At 34.3% G+C, this 16,562-nt stretch overlaps 1 long non-coding RNA gene across 1 annotated transcript in view; it reads right to left on the bottom strand.

Moving 5' to 3' along the window:
- LOC309634832 overlaps nucleotides 1–15,757 on the bottom strand; it is a 91,466-nt gene extending 75,709 nt beyond the window's left edge. Inside the window, exon 1 of the long non-coding RNA XR_014248456.1 lies at nucleotides 7,756–15,757. This is a non-coding gene — a long non-coding RNA (uncharacterized lncRNA). The remainder of the gene's footprint in view (nucleotides 1–7,755) is intronic.
- Nucleotides 15,758–16,562: the final 805 nt, after the last annotated feature.

Below are 16,562 nucleotides of genomic sequence, written 5' to 3' on the forward strand. Positions count from 1 at the left end.
ATTTTTTCTATCTATGGAATAGCATTCCGCTTGTATTTTTATAATACCTGCTGGCCAGGTATTTGTAGCAATGAATTGTACCATGGGTAACTAGTTTATTAAACAAAGGCAAACTAAACAAAAGAGAAAAAAGGGGTGAGGGGGAACCTTAATTACCAACATCCACAAATTTCTTTAAGATTATCCCCAATAGTGCCAGGACTGCTACTAATGTTGCACCCTGGTCCTGCCACGCAGCACTGTTCAATAGAGCTTGAAATTAGCGAGAGACACAGGGACTCTTTGACAGCCAGTTCGATCGTAGCCGCCAATTCTGAGCAAATAGCGGTAGCTATTTTGCTCACAGGAAAAATAAGGTTAGCGGAAATATTAAAGAAATGTGAATATCACTGCTTTGTAGTAATTGGCTCTTTGCGATTCGTGCTGGCCTGTTTCTGAAACCTACAAATTGAAAGCTTAAAAGCTGTTTTTCACACAATGTCTCTTTTCTTAAATAATGAAAAGAGACCAAATGTCTATTAAAGTAACCAGCGGGCTTTTAGTTTCAGTTATTGTGTGGTTGTACCTAAGGTGTTTAGTACAAGTTTCTCTTCTTAAATAACACACTAAAGCCATTGCTTTCTATAGATTTTTAGTTTAATGGTTAATTTATATGTATATATGTGTTTATATATATATATGGTCTTTAAGTATTTTTATATTATATCTATGAGTATTTTTTTTTTCATGTGTTTATGTGTGTTAAAATAAAGCAGGGAGGGAAAAGGCTGTTTTTTTTTTTTCCCCCTGAGTTAATGGCATTTGAGTTTTTGGATAAACTTACTTCCTTGAATTTATTTTCGTATTGTTAGAGTATATTATTTGTTTGTAAGCAAATTGTAAACATGTCCTATGACTGAACAAAACGTATATATACAGAATTAGCTTTGTGAATCAAAGGAGAGATCTTTTGCTAACAGCCAGAGACTTAGCCTCTATGTAAAGGAGAAACTGAACATTAAGAATACGGGTTGTAAACTGAAAATCAAAGCAATAAGTACAATCATACTAATCTCATTATCATATTAAAACAGTTATAACAAAGCCTCTGGATTTAAAGTGCAATTGATATATTCTAATACTACTGGCATATTTATAATGATATAATCATTTGAGAAAACAGTATGGCAAAATATTTTAAAAAGCTGTAAATATGCTAGGTCCTTTCACTTACTAAATCTATTCCTGGGAATTTATCATATAAAGAAACTCAACGATCTTAATGTATCCTTACTCTGGCACAGTCAATGTAGCATTATCTATTGTATCAAAGGACTTAATAACACTTAAGAGAATCCTAAAATATTGTGGATTAGTCTCCTTGGGCTGCCATAACAAAATGTCACAGACTGTGAGGCTTAAACAACAGAAATTAGTTTCCCACAGTTCTGGAGGCTGAGAAGTCCAAGATCAAGGTGCCAGCCAATTTGGCTCCTGATGAGAACTGTCTTTTGTGTTTGTGATTGGTTGTGTTCTCACTGTGTCCTTACGTGGCAGACGGGGTGGGGTGGGGTGGGGAGAGAACAAGCTCCTCTCTGGTGCCACTTCTCATGAAAACACTAGGCTGATCAAGATCAGAGCCTTCCCTTATAACCTCATTTAACATTAAGTAATTCCTTACCGGCCCCATCTCCAAATACAGCCGCAATGGAGGTTAAGGCTTTAATATATAAATTTGACAGGGGTCACAAACATTCACTCCATAGAAGACTCTTATGACTTCATTAAGGTAATGTTTAGAAAGATTGGGTAGAAATGTGGGAAGATGTTTAGAAGATATGTTAAATGAAAAAGACAAAGATTATGTTTAGTATGATGTGAAACATATTCCAGTAGTACTGATTTGAAAGAGACTTGAAAGGTATAATCAAAATGAATATGAACTCTTTAAGTGCTTTATTTAGAATTATATTATTTTAAGTAAAAGCACTGGTAGCCTGATATATGACAGAATTATAGTTTCAGGTAAAAGGGAAATGGATTTTTTTCCATGAGGAAATATATATAAATCCCTACCTCACACCATACACAAGAATCAATTTCATAAAGTTAAGAGATTTGGTGTAAAAGTCAAACTTACAAACGGTTAGAAGAAAATATTGAAAATTACCTTCATGGCCTCAGGGTAGGAAAAGATTTCCTTTTTCTTTTTTTTTGAAAGATAACCAAAAACATTTGGGTTAAATTTAAGCAAATGATTTTAAGCAATCTTTTCTGATAATAGTTAGCAAGTAGCACTAATTTCCCCTGAGAACCCTGATAATTTGTGACATATTCATGTCATAAGCATGTAGAAAGAACATTCTATTCTCAGTATGGGACATTATTTATGCTGGTCAAACAAATCAATGAAATATGTAAAAAGAAAACGGGAGGAATTGGAACACAGCAGGCTTTTATGTTCTTTAAAATTATTTGATTAGTTAGTAGGCTGAGGAAAGGATTTCTTAAGCAAAACATACAAAGCAGAAAGTATAAAAGAAAAAGAATAATACATTTTACTACATTGAACATAAGAATATAACTACTATTCATAATTCTTTTCTAAATGGATTGAAAAGACAAGTCACACTTGGAACTTGACAAGTCATATTTGGAACATACATTGGATAAAGATATTTGTTATTGCCACACTGTTGACAATGGATTGGCATTCAGAAAGTATAAAGAATTCCTGTAAAGCTAAACAAAGAAAATAAGCAATCTAATGGAAATAAGAGTGGCCAGTAAGGTTAAAAATGTGTTCAGCCTCATTAGTAATTATGAAATACAAATTAAAACCACAATAATTTATATTTTTACCCTGCCAGAGTAGCAAGAATAAAAAGGTCTGATAATATTACCTATAAATTAGATATGAAGCAACCAAACTTTCATAAATGGTTATCTATTACTTTAAAAATGGCTTGGCGTTATATAGTAGAGTTGAAATGCTCAGATCCTAAACTTAGTAATCCATTACTTAGGATATAACATAGAGACGCTCTTGCAGGTGTGTCCTAAAGACGTGGACAAGATTGTGGACAGCAGCACTCTTAAGGGCAGAAGCATGTCAAAATGCCCTTAGGGTCTTCCTAGATTAGGTTAATTATTCTACTTAACATCTCAACACCACTTCTTAGGTTATTATCAATATACCAGAAAGGTCTTTCTTTTGGAAAAAATTATATATTTCAACGGTCTATATTTGTTTTTACAATTGTTTTCCTATAGAATGTGTGTGGAATCCTGTAAGTAATGAATTGAAGGAAAAAAAAGAACTAGAATGGATTGCCTATTATCCCACTCCAGAAATTTAGGTTCAATTTGACTTTCAGAGAATTTTTAACTTGATAATAGTGTACTCAAAAAACTTTCCATATTATTAATTCTGCAGTAATTTATGTCTAAATAAATCCCCACATTTCAAACAGAACTACTGACAGATTTTCAGTGGCATACTTTTTAGGTGACCACAGGACTCTCTTGGGACAGACCAAATTAAAACTGTTCTCCCAATGTTTTGACTGGTTTAGCATTTGCCCAAATTGTTCATTTCTTGATAAAGTAACATACCTAAGAGTGGCAAAGGAGCAGTTGCTTTGAAGTTCCACATGGTCTCAGCTAGCAGGTATGAGACACATGCAGTTAAATTTGAAAGACAACTAGCAATATAATTGGCTCTCTTACCCAAATCCCTCTAGTTACAGTATAACTTACTCTCCCTTTACAAGTAACTTTTATGAATGCCATGCATGGTACTTGGTGATAAAAGAAAGTGCACTAGGACCCAAGTTACTAGGGACAGTGAACTCCTTCTGGTCTTGGGTTGTTCTCATTGTATTGGCCAGTGGTGCTCAGGCCCAAGCAGTGAACTGGCTGCAGAGACCCTGCTACAGACAGAAACAAGAAGACTAGGCTGATCAAAGTATGTGAAAATGTGCCAAAATTCACTATTTGTTATTGCTAAAGCAATACAAATTTTATAGTCTAATGTATATGATTATACATTATTTTTATTTTTAATAATTTATTTTGAAAATAATTTTTGAATTGAAGTATCTTATAGGTGTACCTAAATAAATAACCATTTTTCTATCAGTATATAAATATTTTAAAAATTACATATTTTGATTATTTTAGCACCCCTTTTTTACTCTCTACAGTGACTGCAATTGGACAATACTTAAATGGTGACTCCACTTACTTTCATCTTTGTTATCTGTCCAATCTACATACTTATAAAACATGTTTTCACATTAATTATATGCCAGGTATATTTAATCTTCACAATGATCCTATCAAGTAGAACTATAATTATTCCTGTTTAACAGATTAGCAAACTGAGGCCTAGAGAGATTTAATAGCAATTCTGCATTTTTTTTTTAAAGCAAAGAAGAGGGTTAGAATTTGACTTTGAGAAGTTCACGTCTCATGCTCTAAACCACTCTATTTTCACTCATGAACTTCTCTGTGCTGTCATGAGATCTCTAAGCTCCAGGAAATCTCAGAACATGTGAAAATAAAAGCATACTGCAAAAGGCATGAATTGAACTTAGGCATGAGTTTCGCAAAGCAAAATACATAAGTTTCTTTAATGTTGATCAGACCATGGGAGCTAGGGCAGAGTGTATACCTATTACAGAATGTATTCCTGGTTCTCTTATGCTTTAGAGCAGTGTCTATGTGCGAGGATGGGGGGAGTGGGGGAGTGGGTGTGTGTAATAAATGCTAGACTGTAATAAATGTAAAATCAATAAAACATATCTGGTTAGAGAATACTTCAAATAAACCATGTAAGTAATGAAACAAACACTATAGCTCTGCTCTGTAAAAATGTAAAGAGTGGGTGTTTTTCCCTCAGGGGAGAACACAAAAGGATAACTATAGCCATCATCTTATGTATAGAGCTATGGTCCCATATCAGACTGTGACTCCCATTACAGGTTTCTGAGAGACAATTGTACTGTTCAAAAGAATCCAGAATCGATCTTAAAGTATCTCTGTCTACTTGCCAAAAGTAGTAAAGAAATTATTTTGGAAGAATAGAAGATGTTTCATATAGCATGACATGAAGAAAATGAAATGAAGTAATTAATTCTCAGTAATAATGGTTTAAAAAAAAGAGCATGAACTTAATATCGTATCCCTCTTTTGGAGGTTAGATGTGATAAAAGCATAGCAGCACAGGACAGACAGACCCTAAATAATGAGAGGAGATAACATGAGCAGCTCTAGAGACCAAGCTGCTTCCAAATTGTCACTGCAATGCTTAAGGTGCCACTTTATACTTCAGGCACATATTGAATTGGAGATCAGTCCTTTCTCTTGTCCTCCTCAACAGCTCCACTGGTTCCAGAAGCATCACTCCACCTCCTACGAACCCAAAGCAAGGCAGGTGATGTCTTTTTCTGGGGGTCAAGGCCCCAGTGATTCCCAGTGGGATACTCTTTGGTCTATCAGGTTGTTCTGGATATCATAAGGCTAACACAGATTAAAGACTGAGTCACATCAAGGCCAGCAATTATTTTTTCTTACAAAAGTTATATATTCCTGCCTAAGTAATTGGTTTCTGGAATGAAAATAGTTTCAAGAAATAACTACTAAATATTGCATTTCTCTTCATAGGCAAAACATTCTCTGACATAAATTGTACCAATGTTTCCTTAGGTCAGTCTTCCAAGGCAATAGAAATAAATACAAAAATAAACAAATGGGACCTAACCGAATTTACAAGTTTTGCACAGCAAAGGAAACCATAAACAAAACAAAGACAACCTACAGAATGGGAGAAAATATTTGCAAACGATGAGACTGACAAGGGCTTAATTTCCAAAATATATAAGCAGCTCATACAACTCAACCACAAAAAAACAAACAACCCAGTTGAAAATGGGCAGAAGACCAAAATAGACATTTCTCCAAAGTAGAAATACAGATGGCCAATAGCCACATGAAAAGATGCGCAACATCGTTAATTATTAGAGAAATACAAATCAAAACTACAATGAGGTACCACCTCACACTGGTCAGAATGGCCATCAAAAAATTTTTTAAAAAGTCTATTAATAACAAATGCTGGAGAGGGTATGGAGAAAAGGGAACACTCCTACACTGTTGGTGGGAATGTAAGTTGGTGCAGCTGCTGTGGAAAACAGTATGGAGGTTCCTCAGAAATCTAAAAACAGAATTACCATATGATCCAGCAATACCACTCCTGGGCATATATTCAGACAAAACTATAATTCAAAAAGATACAGGCACCCTTATAGCAGCACTATTCACAATAGCCAAGACATAGAAACAACAGAGGAATGGATAAAGAAGATGTGGTATATATATACAATGGAATATTACTCAGTCATAAAGAAGAATGAAATAATGCCATTTGCAACAGCGTGGATGGACCTAGAAATTGTCATACAGAGTGAAGTTAAGTCAGACAGAGAAATACAAATATCATATGATATCACTTATATGTGGAATCTAAAATATGATACAAATGAACCTATCTATGAAACAGAAACAGAATCAGGACATAGAGAACAGACTGGTGGTTGCCAAAGGGGAGGGAGTTGGGGCAGGGATGATGGCGGTGGGAGGTTGGGGTTAGAAGACGTAAGCTTTTATATATAGAATGGATAAACAACAAGGTCCTACTGTATATCAAAGAGAAATATATTCAATATCCTATAATAATTAATAATGGAAAAGAATATAAAAAAGAATGTATATATATGTATAATTGAATCACTTTACAGCAGGAATTAACACAACATTGTAAGTCAACTATACTTCAATAAAAATATTGATCAATAGTAAAAAAGGGCTTCCCTGGTGGCACAGTGGTTGAGAATCTGCCTGCCAATGCAGAGGACACGGGTTCGAGCCCTGGTCTGGGAGGATCCCACATGCCGCGGAGCAACTAGGCCCGTGAGCCACAACTACTGAGCCTGCGCGTCTGGAGCCTGTGCACCCAACAAGAGAGGCCGCGACAGTGAGAGGCCCGCTCCCCGCAACTAGAGGAAGCCCTCGCACAGAAATGAAGACCCAACACAGCCAAAAATAAATAAATTAATTTTTTTAAAAAAGTAAAAAAAAATTTGATGTCTTAACTTGAAAGAATCACTATACTTTTATTGAAAAAAATTACAAGCTTAAAAAATTCACAAATAAAAGAATTTCTTTTTACTTTATTATTTATCTGATTTCCATTTCCATGGAAACAGAATAGAAATTGCAGGTAGAGGCCAGAAGCAGATTGGAAACACTTTCCTTTTTTTTGACTTTGTTATCTGCTAGACATGATAGACATTTCCAATGTGTTATACTTTAAATAATAATAATAATGAAAAGAATGAAAAAAAAAAAGAAAGACCTCCACAGTTCAATGGGCCAGAGTTTTTCATTGTCAAAAACCTAAGAAAGATACTTCAATAAATAACAATGTACAAAAATATATTCCTTTTTAGTAAATGTCATTGAATATTTTGAATATGTTTCTACCGGAAAAAAACACAGTATATGAAAAAGATTTTTAAGTTAATTTCTGTAACTGTCAATAACCAGCAAAATCATTGGATTTTAATTGAAGTCAAATATGTAGAAATTCAGGAAAATATAGAAAATAACAAAGAAGATAAAAAAGATAATCCCAGAGTTCTCTTTGAGTCTCCTGATGCCTAACCCCAGAACCACACACATAGACAACTTAATCTTCCCTCATTGGGAACTTACCTTCAAAGATTGAAGCCACTGTAATATGCTTTTGATAGTGCTGGAAATCTTTTAGCCTAGGTTCCGTGTAGCCACTTGACAAAAGAAAGTAGAGCATGTCAGTCACACCTGCACAGGGTAATAAGCTTCTGGAAATATCTGATGATATTCTGCTTATTCATGTGTTCACCAACCATCCATTATACCACTGAAAAGGCACCAGAACTCATGCTTACTAATAAACAGTGAACACTGAGCCTATTGGTGAGAGAAAACATTTGGTTAACTAAGGGAAGTATAACAAGATCTTAAGGGCTATGTGTATTTTTTTTTTTAATTTTATTTAAGAAACTATGTCTCTCAATTAGTTAAGATTTAAATATATCACAAGTCTGCCTCTCGGAGTCCTCAATGAGGAGGCCAGGAAAAAACTTCCATGACAATTTTAAATAAAAATTTTGCAAACTGTGTGTACTATAGTATCTGGAATGAATGGAGAATGCATTTGGAAATAAAGTTACAGTTTGTAAACATTTTTATATTTCCTCCTATCATTCAGTGATTAGCTTCTCAAGGCATTAACTTGGTCAATTATGTCTAAAATCTACACATATTTATACAATTCTGTTAAAACAAATAAAGCATGCTCCTTTTCCTCATGAGTATGATTTTTTATTCATCACTCATTATTTTGGGGTTATTCAGCTAAACAAATCTAATCACTAGTGGAAAAATTATTTTTAAAAGTCAAAAATGATGAAACTTTACTAATTTTCTACTCTTCCTCAATTTTCTTTTCTCTTCTGACCCGAAGGTATCAGATGTCTGTTTATTTATGTAATTATTTAACATTTTTATTCTGCAGCTGCTATGTCTTTTCCATATTTAATTTCATGCCTGTGTTTGTCTTGAGGTGTGAGGTTCTAAAGACAGAGACAGTGCCAAAAGAATTCTTTCTCATAGCCCTCTGCAGGGGGTCATGTGAATTTATATCTTGAAGCTATAGTATTTATTATTATACTTTAATGTCTGAGGATATCAAATTTTTGAGTCTTTCTTAGTTTTATGTCTTCATTTTTCTCTCCCTGGTTCAGAAAATCTCTCACTTATTTTTTAACCTGCCTTTAAAAATCTTAGAATCCCATAGTGGGAAGAGAGAGTTACAATAACTAAATTTCAGGAAATTAAGATCAATCATGTATATTGACATAACAAGGAGATTATTAATCCTAGTATATTTTTAAATTGTTAATTCAATACAGAAAATTCTTTATTCTTTATACTTCAGTAGGTACATATAATGGACTACAATCACCTGTACAATTGGGGTGATTGAGTATGCAGGTTAGCATTTGATTACTTCTTCACTATTGGATCCTAAAATGAGATAAAACTATGAATTATTTGAGTTTCAGCTCATAGACACTGCCTTTATATCTCAGCCCAAAAGCCACAGTTCATCAAAATTTAGACTTAAGGATGACCTCACCTGTTACCTACAAAGTTATGCTTTCACGGTATCTATTATAAGTGCTAGGAAAATGCAGTCAAGAATTACCTTTGAAATGTTCCAGTGGTTTTACACTAAGTAGAATTAGACATATAATGCACATATTACAGCTAGCTACAGATTTATTTATGATTTATTTTAAACCCATGTTTTAGAAACCCTAAAAATACGTGCTTTAGACTGTAATAAGTTCCTACTGTGTGTGTGCATATGTGTGTCATATTCGCTTGAATGTATTTTACTACCCTAAACATCTCACTATCAGTGTATTTTTTTTCTTTGGTAAAATCTCTGATATAAATCATATTAGCCATCTTAGTCCTTTCAGGTTACATTACAGGAAGATTGGGAGAGACACATAAGTGATGCTCTGGCATGCTATTATAATTCACATGAATCAGTTTAACCTTATATTTTTAAAACTTCAAAAAGCATTCTGACGGGGATATGTAGTTCCTTTATAAAACAGAAGCTTCTGCAGATTTGGGCACTGAAGTTTTATATTCTGACATGGTAAACTAAAAAAAGTTATGAAAATAATGAACCATAGAAATGTATTTAGAGTAGACAGTTCAGTCTGAAAATCTCTAACATTTTTACAGGTGCTCTGTTCCAAGATGCTCATCTTTTAAAACACAAAAGCTTGGTCTTATTATGATGAATCCCTTTAATGGTACATCTACCCTATATTTTGCCTTAATAAATGGTGCATATTCTCAGTCAAAGGAGATATTGGAGAAAGTGAGAAAGAGATTATTTCCTTAGCTCTTATGACCCTTAGATATTTCATGGAAATTTAACTCCTTGATTTCTCTCTGGTTCTCATTATCATAGTGGCTTTGTGCTTATTCAGTCAAATTAAATTGAGGAAGAAGAATTTACTAAAACTTTTTATATGTCCAGTCTTGGAAACAGGATTGTGATTCATGCACAAATTCTAACTTAAAACTATAGTACTGTGTGTCAGGAAAAGCTAGATTAACATAGATTAAAATATATATATGAATTCATTCCACAAATATTTCTTGATAAGCTATGTGCCAAAAACTGTTCCAGTTAGTGAACCAGACAGATGAGGTTCCTGCCCTCAAAGTGCTTACATTCTAGTGGAAAAGACAATAAACAAACACATATCATAAAGTTTCAAATAATAGTGCTGTCAAAGCTTTAAAAAGGATAATGAAAGGAGAGAAAGGGTAAGGGGGCTGCTAAAAGAATGCAAGTTTAAAAAGTCACAATTTGAAGGAGACCTGAAGCCATGTAAGTATCTGAAGGAAGAACATTCCATTCAAAAGAGCAAATTAAAGGACTTTGAATCAAAAACAAGCTTCTGTCTGAGGATCCTGAGAGTGGAATTGCTGGATCATATGGCAGTTTTATTTTTAATTTTTTAAGAACCTCCATACTGTTTTCCATAGTGGCTGCACACTTTTTATATTCCCACCGAAAGTGTACAAGGGTTTCAATTTCTCCATATCCTCACCAACACTTGCTATCTTTTGTTTTTAGATAATGGCCATCCTAACAGGTTTCAGGTGATTTAAGTTTTGGTTTGCATTTATCTGATAATTAGTGATGTTGAACAACTTTTAATACACCTGTTCTCCATTTGAATGTCTTCTTCGGAGAAATGTCTATTCAAGTCCTTTACCCATTTTGTAACTTTTTTTTTTTTTTTTTTTTTGCTATTGAGTTGCAGGAGTTCCTTATATATTTTTCAAATTAACCCTTTAACAGATACGTGGTTTGCAGATAGGTTCTTTTTTCATTCTGTTGACTATCACCTTTGCTGTGCAGAAGTTTTTTAGGTTAACATTGTCCCACTTATCTATTTTTATTTTTGTTGCCTGTGCCTTTGGTGTCATCATGAAGCTTAAAAAAAAAAAAAAAAGAGCAAGGGGAGAAACCTTTTGGAGGTAATTGATGTGTTTATTACTTTGATGATGGTATCACAGGAATATGCATATGTCAAAACTCATCAAAATACATTAAATATGTGCAATGTTTTTATATTAAGCATATTTCAATAAAGCTGAAAATCTGTATCTCCTATGAGCAAGTCTCTTTAATTATAAACATAAAAACAATAATGTTTTAATATAATTGTAATATAATTACAATTATATTTGGGCAGCGTTCTTAGATTTGCTTGTGGATGGACTGATAGATTAAACTAAAAGACAATTCCAGGGTGGATGTGATAAATGCCATAATAGGAAAAAAAAAAACAGGGAGTGATAGGAATTTTGAGAATGGAGAGACATCTTTTGAGATTTACAAGAGCAAGTGTTATAGAGGAGTTTGCATTTAGTCATATACAATGGGATGGGATTTTAATTGGCTGAGTTATTTAGGCAAAGCATTAGGAGGAAGTAATTGTTTCAGAAAAAACTCAGGACTGTAAGAAAAGCAAAGCCAGTAGTAAGTCCAGTCTGTTTAGAGCAAAGGGCATACATGTATTGACTGATACCTCTAGAGAGATAGACTGAGGTCATAATGTAAATAACCTACAATGCTCATTGAAATTATTAAGTAGACTTAAAAATATGCTTTTGAGTATATTACTCAGCCATAAAAATGTATGAAATATTGCCATTTGCAGCAACATGGATGGACCTAGAGGATATCATGCTAAGTGAGTCAGACAAAGACAAATATCATATGATATTGCTTATATGTGAAATCTAAAAAAAATGATACAGCTGAGTCTATTTGCAAAACAGAAACAGACTCAGGCATAGAAAACAAACACGGTTACCAAAGGGGAGAGGGAGTGGAGGGGATAAATTAGGAGTTTAGGATTAACAGATACACACTATATATAAAATAGATAAGCAACAAGTATTTACTGTATAACACAGGGAACAATATTCCATATCTTGTAATAACTATATAATGGAAAATAATCTGAAAAAATATATACATATAACTGAATCACTTTGCTGTGCACCTGAAATACAATATTGTAAATCAACTATACTTCAATTTTAAAAAAAGGAGTGGTTTTGAAAAGTAAGTAGCCGCATGGAAGTGTTTATTGCATAATGTTACATGAAAAAAATAACACTCAATTTTATCTATATCATGAAGTCAACTACTCAAACATATAAACACATTAGTGGTTTTAGAAAAAAATGTGTTGGGATGATATTACAATCTTATTTTTCATTTCTCTATTTTATACATATTCCATGTCACTAACATCACCTAATACTGTAACATAATATATGATTCTAAAATATGGGATTGAAAAAGAAAAGGAAACAAGGAAAAAAAAATTAGGAAGACTAAGAATAACTAAGAAGTCCTTTCTTCAACATATATATTGAATGCCTACTAAACACCAGGGAATGTGCTAGATACTAGTAATACAAAAATCAAGTAAAAATCTACTGTCAAATAACTTACCTTCCAGTGAAAGGGGCAAACAAGTAAGCCAAGGTTCCTTTTCCTTGTGATAAGAGCTAGCTTGCAGGAAACCCAGTTTGCTCTGGAAGCCCACAGGAGTGGTCAAAAAGCTACGTTAGGAATTAAGCAGTACGTCACAACTGTTAATGTGCATCAGAATCACCTGTGTATCTTGTTAAAGGCTCTGAATCATCCTGATTCAGTACACTTGGGTGTGTGCGCTGAGTCTGCAGTTCCATCAAACTCACAGGTGATACCATTCTGTCATCTATGAGGAGCATTAGGGTAAAGGTAAGCAGTTCTAGAGAATATAACACTTCTGATGAGATTTGAAGAACTAAATAGAATGAGCCAAATAAAAAAGGGGGCTCAAATAAGTCTTTCACTATCCTCATTTCTGAATTTAAAGATTTTTTTATAAATAAACTAGTAAAATCTGGGCATAATGAAATGACCTCTGTCTTCACAGGAGAAACATCTAGAAGCTGTCAATAAATATGTTATCAAAGAGTTTAGAAAACCCCAAATCTATAATCAAGATAACCTAGAAATAGCCCAGGAGGCAGAAATGGCAGGCAATTCTAATTTGGTGCATGAGAATCTGATTTATTTTATTTTACATGTTTGGAGAAGCATTGTGTGAAAGGAAAACATTTTATCCTCTGGTAAAGGACTTCTCAGTCTTACCAATTACTATAATCTGGGGCAATTTTTAACAAGAACAATACCCCAGCCTCACCTTGGATCAATTGAGTTTGACTCTATGGTTGGGCCCAGTCATCAATATGCTTAAATACTCCTCAGAAGATTCAAATGTATAACCAGGGCTGAGCAGCACTGATGAGAGGTGAAAATAATAAAGAGTCAGAGGCTGGCAGTATTGAATAAAAATACTAACCAAGGGAAGGAGGGCCTCAACATGTGAAGTTGCATAAATCAAACTCTCAGCTCTGTAAAAGAAAAATTGCACTTGGATGAGTTAAATAAGCAAGGAAGACTTTATTCAAAACTACTGCAATACAAAAGAGAGACTAAATTCAACTCTGCTGAAACAAAATGTGAGAGTGGTTTTAAGTGCTGGAATGAACTAGTGGAAAAGTACTGAAAGACATTAGTGGGGAGATTGGTCAATGTGATTAGGTCACCTGTGTTTGCTAAATGGCACTTGTTAGGCTCCTACCCTTCCACGGCGGCTAAGAGATAAGGGCCCTGTCTTTATTGATGATTACATTTCATAGAAGTGGCTCCCAGGTTCTTGAAAAAGATATTCCTAGGTTGCAGAAGATTTACATCTCAATTGAGCAGAGAAGGATTTTACGATTGCAACTTTTCTAAAATAAATGTTCCAAGAAAAGGGAGGTCGGGGCCTATTGCCAGGAAGAAATCTGTCAAAAGTTCAGTCAAGCTGATATGTTGCAGCCATCCAGGTCAGCCCTCGCACATTGGAATCAGGCAATGCCCACCCTTCCATGGTCACTACATTTTGGGTTGAAACTTGGCTGCTTGTGGACCCCTGCTTAGAAGGAAATCACTGTCAGTTCAACTGGTCCATTCTAGAATTCCATGCCATAGGACAGTGTTATTTTCTCAATGCAAATTGTAAATTCCTGAAAAAAATGGTCTGATCTCATTGTCTAAAATCATGAAGTTCATACATTTATCACTGTGCAGCACTCTACTTATCAATGTTTCAGCCTTTCCATTTGAGCAATTCACATTAATACCCTTTCTAAGATGCAAGAACAACAACATACTATTATAGCACAGCTTACCAATCAACGTGTTGTAAACTAGTACAAGTTAAATAATCTACAACCTAACAACACGCATACATACATCATGGTAAAGGGATAGACTTCCAGTAGTCAACACTGGCTAGTCTTTTCCTACATGTATTGTAAGACATAATTCAGTTAACAATTAAAAAAGCCATTTGAGATTAGTCAAAGTCATAAGTATCATCTTTATTTAATAAATGAGGAAAATGAGACACACGTGTGTTAAACTTACCCAAGTCACAAGGACTAGGTAAAAGTTGCTCATCTTAAACCCTAGTATTCTACAGTGTTTGCTTATTTTGTTTCAAGGGATCATTCTATTTTCCCATCTTCTTTCGCCTTCAGGCAGCCTTAGAAGCATTTCTTTCTGTCCTACAGAACGAGTGAAGCATGTACCTCCAGTCTACCTTTCAACTGCTGTTTTGTTCCTCCCCGTTATTTATATCATGTTCCCAAGGCACAGTCCATCCTTATTGTTTTTTTGCCTCATAATTTTGTTACTGTTGATTCTAACCCTACATTTCTCTATCTACCCCTTTTAGTCCATATCTGCTATGCTTTGTAGAATTATTGTATCTCTTTATCATTTATTTTGAAGCCCAGATTTCTACACATAATGTACCTGTCAGATGTAGGTAGGCCACTTCTCTCCTGATTGAATGGAAGTAAAAAGAAGGTTACAAATTGCAACCATAGGTCACTCCCTGAATATTGACTTTTAATTCTCACAAAAGTCTCCTCTTTCATAGCCAGCACGGAATTTTTCTGTCTTCACTTTTGTTGTGTACATATGACCAATAAAATTTACCTTCCAGATGGACTTGAGCAACTGGTTCAGGTTTCTTCTCAGATTCTTACTTACACACTTCCCATTCTAAAATAGGTTTTTGACTGGACTAGGGAAAGATTTTCATTGCAAGACGTGACTGGGTTTTTCAGTGCATTTTCTTCCTTGCTCCCTGAAATTCTGGACTGTGGACTCTTGGGAAGAGAAGTGGTTTAGCTATTGGAACTGAAGACATTTAAACAAACATGCTCTAATGTTTTGACCTCCTGGTCCCTGTTTTGAAGTGGATATTACGAACAAGGGACTATATTTACCATTTCTCTAAGAGTAAGTTCTTCTTCCTGTTGACATTAGGATAGGATGCAGTGGTTATACTTCAAGAGAATTATGTTCCCAGTTGCAAAGCCTAAGGGAAACTGAACATTGAGAGATTTTTTGTTGTTGGTGGGATGGATTTATAGGAAAACTGCTCAAATCAAAATCTAGGAGAGTTTAGGATATTGTAAAAAATAGAGATAAATAGATATATTATATATATATATATATTAGCTCTTCATTAAAGCAAATGAATCAAGTCATCTAGAAATCCATATGGCATTCTTTATTTACACATTAAAATATGCTATCATTTTTATACCACAGTTATATGACTGACCTGCCCTCAGCAAACCATGACATTTGAGTTTCCTAGGAGTGAGGATGAGCTGATGAAACCATTCATAGTCTTACCCAGACCCTCTTTTAACCCGCATGAAACTGTAAGCAGATAGGGCTGGCTTGGGCTATTGTCACTGGGGGTGATGTTGGTAGGAAATACATGTAAAGTTAAAAGAGAAATAAAACTGTGAATTAATGAGAATTATATCCTTAGAAGGAACTAAAATGGAAAGTTGAAACCAATAATTAGGCCAATAGAGAGCAAAAAGAAGTAAAAGTAGTCTTCCCCGTGTATCTAGTGCAACCACTTTGTAAGTTAACTGTTTTAAAGCATTATTTAGGATTCCACTGAGAAGAAAGCAGGATTACCATCAGTGGATGACACACAGTGATTTTGTTTGGTTTCTTCACAAAACATGGGAGGTTTTTTTTTCAACACTACTGCAAATTTACGGTGTTAAGTATATATGCCCTTTTTTTCAGCATTAAATAGAATGTAGGCTGGCCTTTAAAATCAGATACAACCGGGTTTAAGTGCTGGTTTTCCTTAATTATTATTAGGCATCATGTTTATTAAATGTACTAAAAGTATTAGACTGTATCGGATGATAAGCCATTCCTGTGACATGTGGCAGATAAACCCTGAAATTATGAGAAAGGGGAGTATATTACCAAGAGCAGTATGATT

The sequence above is a fragment of the Balaenoptera borealis genome (genome assembly GCF_965194805.1).
Source record: "Balaenoptera borealis genome assembly, chromosome: 9".
Lineage (NCBI taxonomy): Eukaryota > Metazoa > Chordata > Mammalia > Artiodactyla > Balaenopteridae > Balaenoptera > Balaenoptera borealis.